At 36.4% G+C, this 18,019-nt stretch overlaps 2 long non-coding RNA genes across 3 annotated transcripts in view; one reads left to right on the top strand and one right to left on the bottom strand.

Annotated features, from left to right (window-relative positions):
* Window positions 1–17,895, top strand: part of LOC104912166 — a 90,743-nt gene extending 72,848 nt beyond the window's left edge. Inside the window, exon 3 of the long non-coding RNA XR_794437.2 lies at window positions 10,855–17,895. This is a non-coding gene — a long non-coding RNA (uncharacterized LOC104912166). The remainder of the gene's footprint in view (window positions 1–10,854) is intronic.
* Window positions 1–18,019, bottom strand: part of LOC116216931 — a 103,829-nt gene that overhangs the window by 26,043 nt on the left and 59,767 nt on the right. The window lies entirely within an intron of this gene.

The raw sequence follows: 18,019 nt of genomic DNA, 5'->3' as shown, positions 1-18,019 counted from the left end.
AGTACTACCTTATTGTTTTTCCCTTTTAATTACATAGAGATTTGCCACAAAAGAAACAAATTTCAGTTTACAAATGAAAAAAATGAAAAAAAGTGCATGGTGAAGTTTAAGTGCAACAGAAATGTCCATATGTATTTTCATCTATACTAACACCACACCGTATGTATTTTATTATGCTTCTTAACATTAAAATATGCAGGCCAGGAACTGTCTTCTTCATAAAACATTGCTGAAGTTAAACCTATGTACATCTCAGATTGGATATGTTCAAAAAAAAATTCCTTTCCATGTAAAAAAATTCCTTAGATCTTTTATTTGAAATAGGACAGGAATGTAAACATGGCTGAGAATCTTATGGCAGAGAGATGGCTTGAGAAACAGCTGCAAAACTCAGTTCCATGTCTCCAAGTTGTAAGCCTACTTAAAAAAAAAACAAAACAAACTTCCATTCACATGCTCATATTTAAGAGCTCTTTGTGCTAAGGTTCCAGATTCCTTTGCACTCAAATGAGTTTTCCTAGCAGTGCACTCTAGGCTAGGCCAGATACATATATTTAGATGGAAAATAGAGAGCAGCATATGGGTGAAAGGAGGAAAAAAAAATAATTAAAAATAAATTAAAAAAAAAATCAAAGGTCTGTTTATACTCAATTCCATAGTCAACTAGCTACCACTAATCAAAACAAAACCAGCATTAAAAGAGGCTATTCTACTTTGTTCATCTCAGAAAGGATCGTGGGTTCAAGAAGCATTCATTGAATGGAGCAATAGTCCTGGGGAAAGGAGTATAGCAGAGTAGGAAGCAAAATAAATAAATAAACAAACAAACAGATAACAGTAACAGTTTTGTACTTAATATATCCCATCTCATATTTTTCTTGGTATAAAGCATTAATTAATCTTTGTCTATTGCACTTAAGTTTTAAATAATTATACTACACCCATTGCACACTTTTACTGTCAAATTCATGCCATAGCACAGTGACTAGCTAGTTTAGCATCTTACCAGGAGCTTACCAAATCATGCTTAGGCAAGTAATTTAAAAACAATTGTCTGACATTCTTTATTTCCACTAGAGCTTTACAGAAATTACAGTCAGTGTGGAAGTAGCCAAGAGTTATGAACTGTCAACATGCTGATAGGAAAGTAAACAATGTAAAAGTGAAGCCAGCATTTGAGTCTCACAGCATGGTATACTGCTGTAATGGTTTAAATCATAAGCCAAATGATTGTTATTATAGAGATAGTGAATGTCATGCTTACAGAAAAATTGTGCATGTTAAAAATGACTGCCATTAAAAAGATAAGTCTCACAGGGGGAAAGGGACCTCAAGCCAGTAAACAGACAAAATGCATTACAGCAAAAGAAGCAGGACAGCAAGAGGAAGGCTTGTCTAATTATCAGATTCAGCTATCATTTATAGAACTCTTTACTACCAAGAAAAGGCAGGAAGGGAGACAGATCCAAGGGCAGTAGACTTAGATTTATTTCTTTCAAAAGCAACAGAATCTCAGTTATAATTAAGAGTAAGGCATCTAAAAATTGAGGCACTGGGTCTTTTTAAGCAAGTCTTTGTCAGTTGTAAGAAGACTTCTGCACATGATGTTCTTATTTTAATGTTGTCAAAATAAAATAACAACTGACCCATATAAACTTTGAGAACCATGTCCTTCCACTGTTGACTCAGAAATGTGATCCTTAAGACAAGAGGGGACATTTGCACAGCCACCTATCATTATAAACATTTTTTATCATCTGGAGAAGAAAAGGCCCTGGGTAGGCTTCATTATGACCTTCCAGTATTTAAAAGTAGATTATAAATAGGAGAAAAACCAACTTCTTACACAGATATAGAACTAGGATGAGGGGGAATGGTTTTAAACTGAAGAAGGGGAAATTCATATTAGATTTCAAGGGGAAGTTTTTCCACTGAGAGGGTGGTGAGACACTGGCTCTGGCTGCCCAGAGTTCAAGTTCTCCACCCCCTTGTTGGAACTACGTGATCTCTAAGGTCTTTCCAACCCAAGCCACTCTAAGATTCTATGATTTTAAAGCCTCAATATTTGTTGGCACCAAAACCCACATGAAGACCTATTAAGAGAAATCAGGACAGAGCATGAGTTGAAGGATAAAAATCATCTTTTTAAGTTATTCTCAAAGGAATCACTTCATATCTCTTTTCATTATGCAGAATTTTTTCCAGGTATTTATTTTGAATTTATTTTTAAAAATAAAACATTGAGTTATATATATTTTAAGGCTCATAAAATACTATTATGCGTTTGAAGGATTTTGTGCTCCAGGCCAGTAGTTCATCATCTGTTTCTGTTACATATGGAATTAGATGAGAAAATCAGATTATCACTCAAAGCCCTTTAGGAGAAAGCTGAATTAACATGACAATTCAAATTCATGGAAGAAGATACTTGTGCAAAATGTGCATGACTTATAAACCCATTTAACATTGATTTTGTGATTAAATTAGCATACTTCCTTAAAGATACTGCAGCAAACTTGAGAGTGTCTTAGGTAAATGAAGTAGTAATGCAGAAAGCTGAACTCCTACATTACCTTTTACTACCATAATATTGCTGAGACTTTAATGTTTATTGGGAAATGGCAGCTATATGAGTAGGACAGGACAAGCATAGATGCTACAGGACATAGTTTGGGTAAGGAGAATCACATACCACAGTTCTTTCTTAGTGTATTCTGGAGGGCAATATGTATAAATGTGATTGTATCTCAAGTCTGAAATGTAATGTATTTATCAGTGCTAATATGTTAATGGAGTTTATTTTGGCCAGTTCAGCACACTGCTTAAGTGACCTTCAGAAGACCTGTAATAGAAGTATTAATACTAGTATGAATTGAGTACGTATGTGAATGTAAGCAGTAGATGAAGCATCAGAACAGGACTTAAGGAATTGCCTGAACTGATATCAGAAGAATCAATAAAATGAGGCAAGGGCTGCTTTTGTCAGATTCAGAAATCCTTTGCTCTGATATAACCGCAAGCCAAATGTTGAAGGAAAACCCTATGTTCTGCAAGCAGGGCACCAAAGTTACAGACCACCACGTTTCCCACTCCTCTTCCAGTTAGCTCACCAAGGAAACAGACTGGTATATAGATTGGTTTGGTTTGTCTCAAACAGGAGCAAGACAGCAACCTTGTCTGTGATTTATGGAGAATAATACAGGTAGAAATTTGAAGCAAAGATCTGCTTTCCCACAGCTATGGAATCCAAGGAGTCTGAAAGTGAGTTTATTGTTGCTCAACAAGAACCTCAGAGACATGATAAGGATTAAACATACCTAATGGCCTGCTCCAGCAGAGCAGCCCACCAGCCAAAGAGTCCAATGCTAGGATTCATGCACAATAGAGAGATGAGCACTGGAAGCAGGGAGCATGGCCAGGGCTTGACACAACTATTACATGGCTCAGTGGGTCACTGACAGTGCATTTAATATCTACTACACTCTAATAATCTCTTGACAAATGTCAGCATAACTGATCTTTACAAATGTGACTCACGTGTTAAGTAGTATTGTCATTTGAATTTATTTATTTATAAGATGGGGTAAGCTCAGCAAAAAATATTTGTGTTCATCCATTTGTTCCCTGAATTCACTTACGAGATCTTTTTGCCATTTCCCCCACTGTTGTTGCCTAGGGTATGATGCAAGTGATAGGAATAGTCATTGATGCAAAGATCTGCAGTCTGAGGGGAAAGGAAAAAAAAAGACAATGGTAATTACAAAGAAGCAAGCTGCTAAGCCCGAGTCTGATAAGCCTGGGATGCAGCGTCTATCCCATCCCACAGCCAGGAGGCAGCAGTGAAACAGTGCCAAGGCTTGGGATTCAACAAGTGTAAGCATGAGAAACTGACCTTCCCAAAGATTTCAAATTGTACATGGTTGTTACCAAAGCAGAGGATGTTGCAATGCTACTGTCATCACTGAGTCATGAGATTATGCATCTGTCAGCTGTGACAAGCGTTTCCTTCAACAGCCCACGCAGAATGAATCTACAACTAGTGAGTGCCTGGAGAAAGAGACATCTAAAAAGTAAAAGAGTAGCTTTTTCAGACAGACAAAATGGTGGCTATCTTGGTCTGATAAACAGACAGCACCAAAGGCTATTTACTAGTGTCTGTATGCAAGTCTTGATATGAAGGAGAGTCACAGCTAGCAAAACTCAATTGTAGTAAATTCCACACATACTGAGAAGTACCAACTTCAGGTAAAGATAACTCTACATAACACAAACACCTGGAAGTTACAATATTAAGACTGGAAGGGTTATACTTACTCTCGATATTGAGCATTTAAGTTCAGTTTTCCTATTCTTACACTCCAGATGAGAGCTGAAGAGTCTGTCTTCATAATGTAACTACTGTCAAATTTCACTTAGCATCACACATATGGACTGTGCAAAACAGCAAAATATAAAGCTTGGCATTCCCATCTGGTTTCTACAACACCATCACAGATAGTGATTATCACCCACCATAAGACACCAGAGTTTTTGTCAAAGTTTTCTCTTTTGTCAGAAGAGAAACTGGAACTTTCCTTTGTCACTTTAGCTCAAAATACTGAATTTTTATTTTGTATTTTAAATATGCCTTTGGGTACAGAACTAGAAATAATACAAGTTATATGCAGAGATCATTTCCTTCAACACTCCAGATAATCCTCCTTTGGGATGATGAGGGTGTAAAGAGCATACACCCAATAGAGAACATTATTAGGTGCAGTTACATCTAGAACTATACATGAGGTCAGCAAGATGCATGGATTTTGATTTACAGACAGAATTAAGCCAGTCAGATCAGTAGGAGCGGGCGTATTTCGTACTCTGAAATATTCAGCCACAAACAGTACAATTAGAGCTGCCATACAACTTTTCTTCAAAAACACAGTAGTGCAATCTGACCCCAGAGCACTTAATAAAGCACATTTATTAGCCACTACCAGGAAGGCTTTTCAATCCACACAGAAGATCTAAAGTTGCATCAACTCTTAACTGCTGCCTGTTGAATTTTCAACACCATTCCTGAGCGTAGGAGTTAACTTAGTCTGAACAAAGCTCAGATTAGCTTAACTGCTTTGTGCTAATAGGATCATAACACTGGCAACTGTGACCTTGCCTTCCCTAACACTTGAAGTCTTCTCAGATTGAAGTCCCAGTCTTTGAACGTCTTCAGTTAACATTACAAATTATACCTGCCATTTCCTGAGCTTACAAGCACTGAAAAATGCTAGAAGTTTCAAGAAAAGACCTTTCTTTCTCAAGCCCCAAAGTGTTTTGATAAACATGGAAAGCTAACTATATAGGAAAGATATAATATGTAATTTATTAAAACAAAGCTGTCGTAAGTCTCAGAAAAAGTAGCAGCTTCAGGTATCGCTTTGTCTTATTAATGAACTACAAGTTTACATACAGCAGTTCTTTAACTTGTTTATCACTGCAGCAATGAGCAGTTTCTGAAAATGATACATACTTAGGCTATCACTTTCAGAAACAACAGGTATAATTAAATAAATTAAATAATTTTCACTGAAGTAATTTCTCAATGACATTTTCCTAATATGTTCACTATGTAGATTCACATAAACAAGATTAGCCAGTATTGAGTGGGATAAAAAAAAAAAATAATAACCTCACACAGCAGAAAAAGAAAACTCAAAGCCACACAGTTGTATCATTTAAGTAGCTACATTGGTATTATCATACAGGTCACTCAGTCACAAATAGGATTGATGTCAACCGGAGCAGCTATCTCCCAGTTGTAGTCATGGCCCAATTAACAAAAGAAACATAGCACTTTCATATAGCAAAGACTCAGGAACACTTTGCAAGCCTCTGTCTTAAAGCTCCCAAATTTAAACTAAATACTTCAGCCAAACATCTGCCTTATCACATATTAAGCTTTCACTTCAGAAGCACCAAGATCACACATGTAAATCTCTCCCTTCTAGACACCTAGCAATCCACAGCTGAAAGGATTTATCTCTAAGTCCAGCTGCACAGGGATACTGACATATATTTCCTCCCAATGACAGTATCTGACCCTTTGTGGAGAAAAGAAGAGCTGTGAGTAAATGCAGTAACAGGTTCTGCAAATCTCCCAGAAATTTTTTAGAGTAAGAAAATTTTCAAATAGAAATTTAATAGGGAGCCACTTGAATGGGGAGGTATAAATTCCCTCTTCCACTGAATATCCACTGTAACATGTAAAATGGTGTACTTATGGGAATGAGAAGCCTGAACTTCTCTGACATTATGTTAAGTCATATCCACACGCCCTCTCCCACTTCACTCCCTTTTCCCCTAGCATCTTTTCTCCAGCAAAGATTTATTTAATGCCAAATGCAATAGCATCGGGAGAGAGCAAGAGCATTCTTCCACAGAATACTTCATAGCTCACTAATTACAACTCTTCTGGGAGATTTAACAGTCCCTGTAGGCAAAGGGGGAACTGAATCTGATCTCTTATAACCCTGATGACCACCCTCATTTTTGTGCTATTAGAAGGGGAAGCAAGAGGTTTCCAGTGGCTACCATTTGTGAGAAAACTGTTGCTCCTGCCTCATCCTAACATGGATGCATGCAGTTCAGTTCCAAGATCTTGGTGCCCAGTGCTTCCTTTTGCTTATGTAGATTACACAGTTTAATATGCTAACTTTGATCCCTCCTTGAAAAATAAACTTATGAACCTAATTCAGAACTGTGAATTCAAGTAGGTGCATGTGAGGCTGCCTAGCACTGGCCATAGCTCTTGCATGCTGGATGGAGCTCACTCCATGAAAAAGGAGTCACACAGGGAGGACATTTTCATTTATGTCAGAGCCTATTGCTGGTGAGGAATGCACACCAGGAGCTGAGCACCAGCATCCAATGGCTGCCAGGAGGAAAGCAGCACGTATACTGGTAAGCTTTACTTTTGCCACTGTTTGGAGCTTCCTACCATGTTATGGTCACATCATGATGCTTTGGCCAATACAGATGGCTGGGATATGCCAATAGGATCTGATCCTGCCTGCAGTCCTTGACAGTCCTCAATCAGGATCAAAGTTTTCTGGAATGTGTCATTTTTATTCTAATCTTATTATAATAAAGTTGCCGATCTTTATTTTTACCAATTAATGACCCTTTTGAACTTCATCTCATGATACTTGATTAACCTTCTTAAATATACTGGAAGTTATACATTCCTTGTTCATGTCACTCATTAATCACTGCTCAATAAACACTGTCAGAAAGCTGTCATCTTTGATGTCTCATTGTTCACTGCATTCTTTCTTGTTGGTAGTTAATCAATGCTCCCCCACTGTGGTCAAAGCACAGTTTGATAGCAGTTTCAGAGAAAAATTAAAACACAAAGCTTATTGTAAAGGCTCATTTTTTCTTATATCACACTAAACAGAAAACTTTCATTTTGCACTCATCGGCAAGTGACACATTATTATCATGCCCTTGTGACTGGGTAGCTCAGAAAATAGTACTAAGTTCTGAAGCACGCGGTAATGACTAATTACCTGCAGCACTGCAATGAACTGCAAAGTTTCAATTGTCAATCACAGTGAAATAATTTTTTTTGTTGTTGTTTGTTTTTGGTTTTTGTTTTTTATAGATTGGAATCAGAACAATTGTCAAAATGCATTAAAACTTCTGGGGGTGGTAAGTCAAATGAAAGCATCCGACAGAAAAAAAATTTAATCTTGGGACAAGGATAGAATCTTTATTTCTAGTGTTTGTTCAAGGGAAATTACTTTAAAATAGTCAGAAATAAATTCTGCAAAAGCAATAGATAATTCTCAAGCAGCCTGAAAGCAAGTAAAGTACACATTTGGGTGAATAAAGGAGAACAATGAAATGGGACTAATTAAAAAGCTCATTAAAGTTCTTAAAAAATTCACTGGAATCCCTGATTAAGATGATGCCCTTTTAGACAGAAGACTATGATAATTTTGTAAATAACACATGAAAATAACTATATTCAGCAAGAAGTAAACATCAGTACCTAACAAGGAGGTGGGGCATTTCACTAGTTAAGATCCTGTACAACTGATGTGCTGTTTCCTGGGTTTGTCCTCTGCAAAATGCCTACTGAGAGTCACCCATCACTAGGGCAACTAAGCTTGTGAGACAAGATCTTGGAAAGGTATAGGATTGTGGCTAAGGTGGATAAGCGTAATATTTGATCTCTTAATTTTTAAATATATTGTAAGCATCTTGGTATTAGACATAATCCTGTGGTATACTACATACAAAATGCATCTGTATCATTTTTGGATTTTCTTGTTGTACACATTTGGTATAGTTTGCTTGGAGAGTACACATCACTAATTAAAACAAGAACTTGGTAGACATACTATTTTTATATTCACTATTTTTCATTTTCTTCTTGTTTGAAACTGAAAAGAATGATGTTCTAGCCTGAAGGCATTTTCCTTCGATTTTTTTTTCCCCCCAAATGACAGAGGGAACAAAATATTTTCTTTTTTCTAGACACTAACATTCCACCTGACTCAAATCCCCACAGCCTTACCTACTACTTTCTTTTCTCTTAGAGTCTAGAAATAAAAGCATGAAGGTAATACATAGTCAGCTTTTCATTCTTACAATACACCTCTTGGTGAGCATTTTGATCATTTTGAGCAGCATAAAACACTGAGGAAAAAATCTGAAGGGCGTAAATCCCTGTTGTATTAAAAGCAGACACTGACTATACAAAATCCAGATGCTAATTTCACTAAGGTTACAAGGCAATAATAATATCTCTATTGATACCTGTAAGGCTCTAGACAGTTCCCTTCTCAGCAGCATCTGAAGTTCACTGACCCATTTAGCCTGGCTTTTAGCTTACATTTCTCAGCTTCTGTGTGATATCACTGCTGCCAACCCAATCAATGCTCAGACAGGTAAAACTGTGACAGTTGTTTCAAGAAAAAATAAGCGACAACAACATGATTCTGGTTTACAGTAAGCTATATGATGAACATTTGAGTACATCATCACCAGAAAACAGATACTTGGAAAGAGGAGAGACTCATTAACATGTTTTCAAGTTCAAATGTTTGAGAGAGAGAAGAAAAAAAAAGACACCAAGTTCTTTGGAATTCTACCATTGCGTAGTCACTAAACACCTTAGAGGAATATAAAAATGACTCAAACTAAATGTATGCTGTTGATTAGTGCATCAAGCTTCAGGGCACAGAAACAAAACTGCATTAGCATGAGTTTGTACACTTCTCCTTCAAGAACCTTGAAGGACTTTCCTACAGTTGAAATTCAGTTTTTTAAAATACACTTATTTCTACTAACAGTAGAAGTAGTTTTGGAAGTTGGTCAAAGTCTAGGAACTTAAAATACAGTAATAAAACGGAGCCAGGCTGCCACAGATCCTACAAATGTAATTCTAGAACTAGCATTAAGTATAAAGTTTTTTTTATTAGAAAAAAATAAGATATAAGATAAATTAACACAATTTATTAAACATAATTCTAATCGGCAGAGCTAGAAAACAAATATTATTAAATGACTCCTCTTTCACCCTTCATATCACACTGTTGTAACTGAAATTGGAATTTTCATGTGGATTGTTCACGTGCTTTGCAGATTGCTTCTTCGGGTATTTTTCCTTTTTCATCTGAGAGGAATATTTCTAAAAGGAGAAAATCTTGTGATATGGCATCTATTCTTTTTCTTTTGAAGTACAGAAAATACTCTTCTCACCACACTTTCTAAATACACATTTATTGAATTTTAAGAAAAAATTATTTAGGAAGAAATAATTACAGCTGTCTGCTAACTGCTATTGTTTTCTTGATAAAATGTGACACCCTACTGTCAAGCGCACACTGCTTGACACTGCCAGGATCTCACTGTGAGCAGCAAGAAACCCAAAAATACAGTGTCACCTCATCCAGATGACAAGGCTGAAATCCCATATTTCTTCAGTTATTCCTTCTATGGCACTGAGAATATTCTGAGCCTGAACAATCTTCCACAATCAAAATACAAACATAACTGATGGGTTGATTGGTTCCAAATGAATCCTTTGACTTTCCCAAAGAAAATACACTTTCAGTGGGAAAGCATCTAAACAGTTCTCCTTAGAACGTGCCTAGCTTCAGGAAAACTCTTGTATTCCTGCATAAAGCAACATCATTGATCAATTGATAATTTCTTACTCTTTAACCAAGTTCAGACACAAGCACACTTGGAACTCCTTGCCAGAGGAAGTCTGCTTTAACATTAATATCACCCCCCTCTCCCTTTTTTTTTATCCCTTTTCAAATTGTGAAGAAACACTAAGCCTGGACTCAGCCAAAGAGATGTTATATAGCTTGGAATGGTGCTAATTTAAATATGTAGCAGCTTTCAGCCAAGAGTGTCACATGATCAAGAACACTTAGCTCATCTATTCACAAGATACAGTAGGATACAAGCAAGGACTAGCCAACTCTAATCAAGAAGAATGCTTCTGTAATTAAATAGGATTGTTTGTTAGCCCAAGAAATTAGAGGAAGCTCTTACAGCACAAACAATAACGGTCTGGTTTATTACCTCTGCAGTAATTTTTTCCTTCACAGTCTCATGATTTGCAATAACATTTTGATTTTCATTTAAGTTGTTTGGATTTTGTTTCTTTCACTGCAGATCTTTGAGATTGTGATGAATGAAGATGCATTATCTTCATAATTTACCACAATAATGCTGTTATAGTTTTTATCTTGTTTCTTAAGAAAATCAAGAGAATCTGTTCTTAATGACATTCATAACACATGTACTTTGTCTCATGTCTGTTCTGTTCCCTTCTTATGTTTGTTCATCAAACTACAGTCATTTCATCATATGAATATAGTGGACTGAAGTAGAACCTCCAATAAGACAAATACTGGCATTTCCAGATGAGAAAGTACGCCTGCAATATCTGAAAGTCATCTTTCAAAAAAACTTGAAGTCGGGATGCACAACAAGATGTCAAGTATAATGCCATCAGCCTACTGAAGTTGCTCTGCTACCTTGCAATCTCTTTTAATAAATGGCAATATACAGTTTTGTAAGAAATAAATTAAGACTTCACTTATTTCTGCTTGATAGAAATCGGCCACAGATGAATTCCATCACTTTGCTCTATGAATGCTATACCTCTCCAGACAAGGTAGAGTTTGTTCGCATCATTCCAAATGCATAATACAAGTTCCCCATGACTATCAGCTACTATGTACAGTGGGCATTCCCTCTGTATAAGATACAAACAGATTTGCATCTGAGTTCCTGGAACTATGTTCAACCCAAGTGCTATTTCTTGAACACCATGCAGAAATCAGACTTAATACATTTGCAGTCAGCAGTCTGCCCCAAAGTTCTTCATGACTGTACATATCTCACATCTTTGTACTCCACCCAGTAGGCTCTATGAAAGACTGGTATTATGTGATAGCTGTTTATATATACACACTCTACTTGACTACATACAAGATAAGAATTGTGATATACAATCACCTGAATATACGATATTATATAACACAACCAGGAAGTTGATTTTTTTTAACAACTAAGCTCAACTACAACACAAGAAATGCTAAATATTGTACAGAATAAGAATTAAAAGTAATGAGTGGTCAGAATAATTGAAAATTGTTTAAAAAAAAAAAAAAGGGCAAATCACAAAATCAGATATGTTTTTGTATTTTATAGTTACTTCACTTCCCCAGTACACATGGACTTTCTTTTTGGCAGTGGTGGTGCAGATCCTGTACCCTATCTAAATGGATTCCATGAGATCACATTTTGAATTGTACCAAGTAGCAGCAGGACATCGTCAGACATAACAAGATTGCAATGCTTTGAGCTCAGTAGTTTTCTGAAGAGATATCCAAGTCCATAGTTAGTGCATGGGTTTTGAATGTTTACTTCAAATACACAGAAAAGGGCTTCAGCAGGATTTAAAACACAGAAGAGAGGTTAAAACTGTTCAAGCACGGCCATATCATGCCAGGAAGTTACTTTGCAGAGGTACCCTTGGAATGGCATGCCAAAAGATGTCAGATTCTACAGGAAATTAAGCATCTGATAGCTTCAATTATTCAATCTCATATGTGGTAATTAAAAAAAAAAATTTGCATCCTATAATTTCCCTTTCACCTCTGAACTTTAAAAAGAAAAAAATGCAATTGCTCATTGTGTTTATTTAATCGTAAGTTTAACTGTTTATTTGATGACAAAATGAGACTCATGGACTCTTATCAAATGCTGTTTTTTGAATCCGTGGATCATTTAGTAAAGCAGTATTACTCCTGGACAGGAAGAAAGGTAAAGAGAAGGAGAAGTGCATTGTTCCTTGTGCTGAAATTGGCTGGCACGTTCTAGGAAAATGCTTACTTTGTGACAAAAATTCAGTAAGATACTACCTAATTACTTGAATCAGTACTGCAATGGACATATGAGAAAGGAAGATTTAGGCAAGAAGTTATATATTTAAATTTTTCTGTGGTAAATTAAGAATCTTAAAGCTTGGATCTCCATAATGACACAATGATTTTCATAACAATACAATTTGTCGCAAACCACAACAGGAAAGTGACATTCAGATGTTCCATTCAGCAGTAGCTAGCCCCAGATAGGAGCTGGGGCAGTGGGGAATTAGGTGCTATACTTGCCTAATGAATCATACCTGTTCACATTACTCAGGCACAGTACTTGTTCAAAATGCTACTTGCACCTCAGTAATACAGGAATGTTTCTGTCTGTAGCCAACAAAGCAGAGTGCTGAGCCTTCAAAATATGTTTTAAAATAAATAAATATTCAAACTAGAAGAAAAGTCTGACAGTGAAAGTTTGCAGGTGCAGATTTCAACTTCTCAGCCAGAGCAAGACTGATTGCTCCTTTTTATGGAAAAAGAACACAAGTTTGGTTCGCTACTGGTCTTGGCGAACTCATTTATATGATTATTGTGCGTAAGAGTGATAATTCATGTAACAACTATAGAAATCACATGAATTTTTAAATACATAATCAATTTGCAATTTCTTAAATTAAGTCAGCAAAATTTTTAAGCTGTTAAATGATAATGATAAATGAGGTTGTTTATCGCTCCAGGAGTTTATAGCACAACTGTTGGTTCTTATGACAAGTTTGTTTATGTTAGTATTGGTCCCTGCATTAGCTCTGCATTGTTCCAGCTACTTGATAACAAAGAAAACAAAAACTGCCTTGCTGACAGACTTTTATACCATGCACTTCTGACTTAGTGTCTTCTTTACAAAATGATTGGAGCATTTTCAGTTTTAAATATCAAATGTCCAAATAAGCAAAAACATTAACAAGTAAATAACTACATCAACAGCACAAGACTTTTCAGATAAAAAAAAGCCAAAGTTTATCATTTTCTAGTGCTTTAGAATCTGTGAAAGTTGTTTTGCCACCCAGAGTCACTTCTGGAGGTGATCACACGCTTTAACCAATCTATACTTTATTGCTTTATACAATCTCTTCAGTATATTTACTAACTGAAAGAAAAGCATTATGCCATTAGCAACTGTCTTTAAAATATAAAGTCAGTTGAGCCTTGGACGTATACAGAAGGAAAGGAAAAACAACCTATCACCCCAGACATCACACTGACTGCAACAAAAGCCAGCCATTTATTCATCTTAGTGAGTCATCTCTACTGACTACGTTCATGCATTATCTTTCTTGCAAAGTACAACGTGCAGAAGCAGGGTATGGCTTCGCTGGATTTTGAATATATTGTGTTACTGATGTAACCAACGTAAAATATAGAACTGCAACATATTTGGTATTACTAAGAAGTAATTAGGAATCACTGTGTTGTGATTAACCTGGTCTAAATGGAAAGACTGAATCCTTAAGGCTAGAGACATACCTGAAGTATAAGGGGCTATTGAGATTTTATAACAGCAGCAGTGGTGAGCAAGACAAGCTCAAACAATGAGAGTATGTGAGACACGTGGATAAAATAACAGAAAAAGGTCTTTGTACTTATCTATCAGGTTTCCTGCAGAAATCATTAGGGACAGGAATAGAAAGAAAAGTAGTGAGGAAGAGTGACATAAAACTTCACAGTGAGCCACAGGCAGCAGATTTCTTTAAATGACAGTAAACAGGGCTCTCAGGTACATTCATTCCCATAACACTGCATTTCATGATGCATACTTTAAAATAAAACAAACAGACTTTTTCAAGTAGTACATGGTGAATTGTGTAGCATCATTCTTTTCTTTAAGGAAGGGTTTCTTTTCTTAACATGTGTATGACTTCCTTTGAAAGGGTTTCTCAAATTTATAAACATACCCATACTTACGATCTATTGGTAGAGGAGAAAAAACAACATCCCAACTAATGTACTAATGACATTCAACTTTTAGAACTTCACCTAAGGACAAGGTGAAAATAAAGAACTAATGCCTCTTGCAACATCTAGTTCTTAGATGTTTCAAAACCTCATCTTTTCAGGAAAGCAACATGCTATTTCAGTTCAGTTGGCACATGCCCAGAATATAACAAGACCTGAACCCTGGGTATACTTTTATCAAATACCTTTCTTCCACATTTTCTTTTTACTCCTACTCCAGATCATTTCAAAAGCTTGAGAGTTGCAAAAAAAACCTGAGACTTTACTCCCACATTGCAAATACCAAGTCAAAAGAATATGCTGACAAATATAAAGGATATTAGTAACCAAAACCAATTTATGAATGAGTTTTCTTCTCTAAAGTACTGATTTAAATTAATCAGATTCCTTGATTATTTGTGGAACTGGTTAAAGAAAACAGCAGCCCTGGATTTCCAGGACCCTGTAATTTCTATAAATTCACGTTACTATTCATTACAGCAGGTGAACATGTTTCTATGCTGAGCCTTTGCGAGCATTGATTCAAGCTCTCTAAAGGCCAAGGTAAGGCAGGGTACACAAAATTCTTGTTATGATGGTTCAGAGGCATTCTGATAACTTTGGAATAGTGTTATATGATATATGTATATATGCACACCCATATACACACACGCGATTCTTAATTTGCCGTCTGCACAAAGGGTAAAAAATAATAAAATGCCATTGAATGGGTAAGTTCTGCTAGCCTCAGTGTAAACCAAGGGAAAATTCATACACTACTAAGACAAAATAAAATACAGAGTCTCTCTAGGGTTTTAGGTTTATATTAAAAAGCACAACCATTAACATCTGTTCAAAGGAAACAAGGACTGAGCTAGCAATAGTGTTACATTAAGTCATTATGCAAACTGAGAAACTTCAGAAAGTTACATACGGTATCTACTTGAATAAGCATAATACCAGTTAACCCAGTGCATGCTCAGCTCTCATAAAAGTCATATGATCCCAACAGCATTTTTTGCATGGTGGCAAGTGATAATTACTAGTCTTCAAATCAGACTGAAGACCAGAACTGTTTCTCATTATCACCAACCAGATAAGAGTGGGCTAGCATGCAGAGCCAATACTCTGGTTTCATTTTGTTTTTCATATTTTGATAGTTAGGATTCAGGGACCAAAAATCATTTGTTTCCCCCATCTTTATGTTCTTTATTTTCCCCACTCCACTTTCTCTAAGGCTTCACTGAAATAAAGAAATATTTCTGCTTATTTTTCTTCCCTTCTGTTTATTTATGGTTTTACAATGTTTCTCAAACAATACTAAGGATGTTGCCTTTGCACATCCCACTACCCCAGATCTGGGTTGATACGGCCAGCAATTTTACAGCACCGAGATGCAGGAACAACACAACAGTATAGAAGTTGAATTAACAGCTAATGACAACTGTAATGCTATAAAAAGTGATGGAACGTATAACAATAATAGCAGAGTAGTACAATCCTAGGCTACAATAAATGAGAACAGTCCCAAATGCTGCAGCCATAGATGCAGAAACAAAGAAAGGAAAAACTGCTTACCTTGGAAGACCTTCAGTAGGAAGTGACCTCCCACAAGATACTCTCACCTCCACTGCTAACCCTTAAATGAAATCTGGAAAGGGGGGGGATCCTGGTTCCATGCTTTCCAATTACTCAGGTGCTCTGCATGCAGCTCAGCTCTACTGGGTTGGCCCTGCCTTTCCACCACGTGCTTGCTCAATCACTGTTTCAGGCCATGACTTAGCATTTCTGCTACAACAGTGACAAACAGGCACTTACCATAGATGAATCGACCCAGACAAAAAACAATGAAACAGTATTAGAGCAAGGATTTGAACTTCAAATAAAATTGCAAGTGCCTTTGTACCATCACCGCATGTTTAGAAGTAAGACTACTTGCTTAACTCAGTGCCCCAAATCTAAACCAAGAAATTTGCAAGTGAGATAACTTGCAAGAAGTCTGCCTAGAAGCAAGGTCCATATCATGAAAATTCAAATAGACCAGCAAAATGATGCTAACAGCTTTCTTATCAAAAGCAAGCCAAACAGAAAGAGTGAAATGAGCCCATGCATACCAGACAAGTAGCAAGCATTCAGGATCCTCGTTTTAGAAAAATGAGCTCTCGATCTATAACCTAGTTAGCCTCATCTAGAGCAGAAGAACTTTCAATAGCATTAGGATGGCAGTACTGTAGCAAAACTACCTCAGACTTAGAGAAATAATAAGAAAAATTTAGAGGAGATGCACTGGGTCCTGAAGCTCTCTCATAAAGGAATAAGCTTTCTGAACATACTTACTTACAGCACATGAAAAAACATCAAGATGGAAATCCCAAATTCTGTCATGGAAATAGTTTCTACTTCTCACTGAGTCAGAAGCACATAGAGTTCGCAGCAGCCTTATTGCAATATTTCAGAAAATGCTCATGCAGAAGTACTTGCCTTACAACACCACTGATCTATTGCACCTTAGAAAGTTTCCTGGGAACCCTAAGGACCATGAAACCTCCAAAACAACAGACCCTCATGCTTCCCTTCCACAGTCAGAAGCAAAGCTGAGATACCTTAAATTAATGCCAGCTGTGGCTGGGTTGAATGCTACAAGTTTCCAGAGAGCACTGACTTGTTTTTATTTTTTCAATCAAATGTGCCTTTCTGAAACCAAAATCTACCGTTCCTTGTCAAATAAAACAGTGTCAACTTTTCTGCAAAGCAAATCTTTGTTCACACACAGGAAGAGGTACAACTGCTGTATATTTTATATATGCATATATACTATAGGCTGAGTTTAATATATTAAATAGACACAAAGTACCTATTTAAATATATTAGTATGTATGAAATAGGGAAATACATAGTCGAACCAGGAGGTAATAATGCTTGTATCTATCAAGGAGATGGTATTTTTCCTCAAAATATTATTATTATTATTATTTAATATTCTCATTTCTCTTCTGCTGTTTGTCAGCTGAAGAACTACACTACTACTGTAAGTTTTCTTCTCCAAAACACTAGCTAGATCAGTTCATTTCTCTTGGCAACTTTGGGAGCTTGATCTCTTCACACTTTCACCTTTGTTAGAGTAATCCGTCCTTCCAACTGATTCATCCAAAATCTACAGAGCAGATAAAAGAGCAACCAGTTGAGTCTTGGGCTCCCAAATCATTTTTAGCTCTCTATCTTTCAACATATCTTCTCCTTGAAGAAAGTTTAGTAAGTTTATATTCTCCCTTACAGGAATGCAATTTGTTTCAGAAAAGAAAAGAAAAAAATCAAGACTAACATGAACATCTATTACAACTCATCTGTTAGGATAATAAAATTTCTAGTGAGGTTATAATAGTAGCTTTACCTCATTTATCTTTTAAAATCTCTTCTTCCTGTCTTGGAAGGCAACAACAACATAAGATCAAAGATATGCTAGATCACAGAATCATAGAATCATAGAATCACAAGGTTGGAAACCACCTATAAGATCATCTAGTCCAACCATCTTCTCACTACCACTGCTACCACAATCTACTAAACAATATCTCACAGCTCCTCATCCAGATGCTTCTTGAACACTTCCAGGGACGGTGACTCCACCACCTCCCTGGACAGCCATT

This window comes from Meleagris gallopavo, chromosome 9 (assembly GCF_000146605.3).
Source record: "Meleagris gallopavo isolate NT-WF06-2002-E0010 breed Aviagen turkey brand Nicholas breeding stock chromosome 9, Turkey_5.1, whole genome shotgun sequence".
Classification (NCBI taxonomy): domain Eukaryota; kingdom Metazoa; phylum Chordata; class Aves; order Galliformes; family Phasianidae; genus Meleagris; species Meleagris gallopavo.
This window is presented reverse-complemented; position numbering and strand designations above follow the sequence as displayed.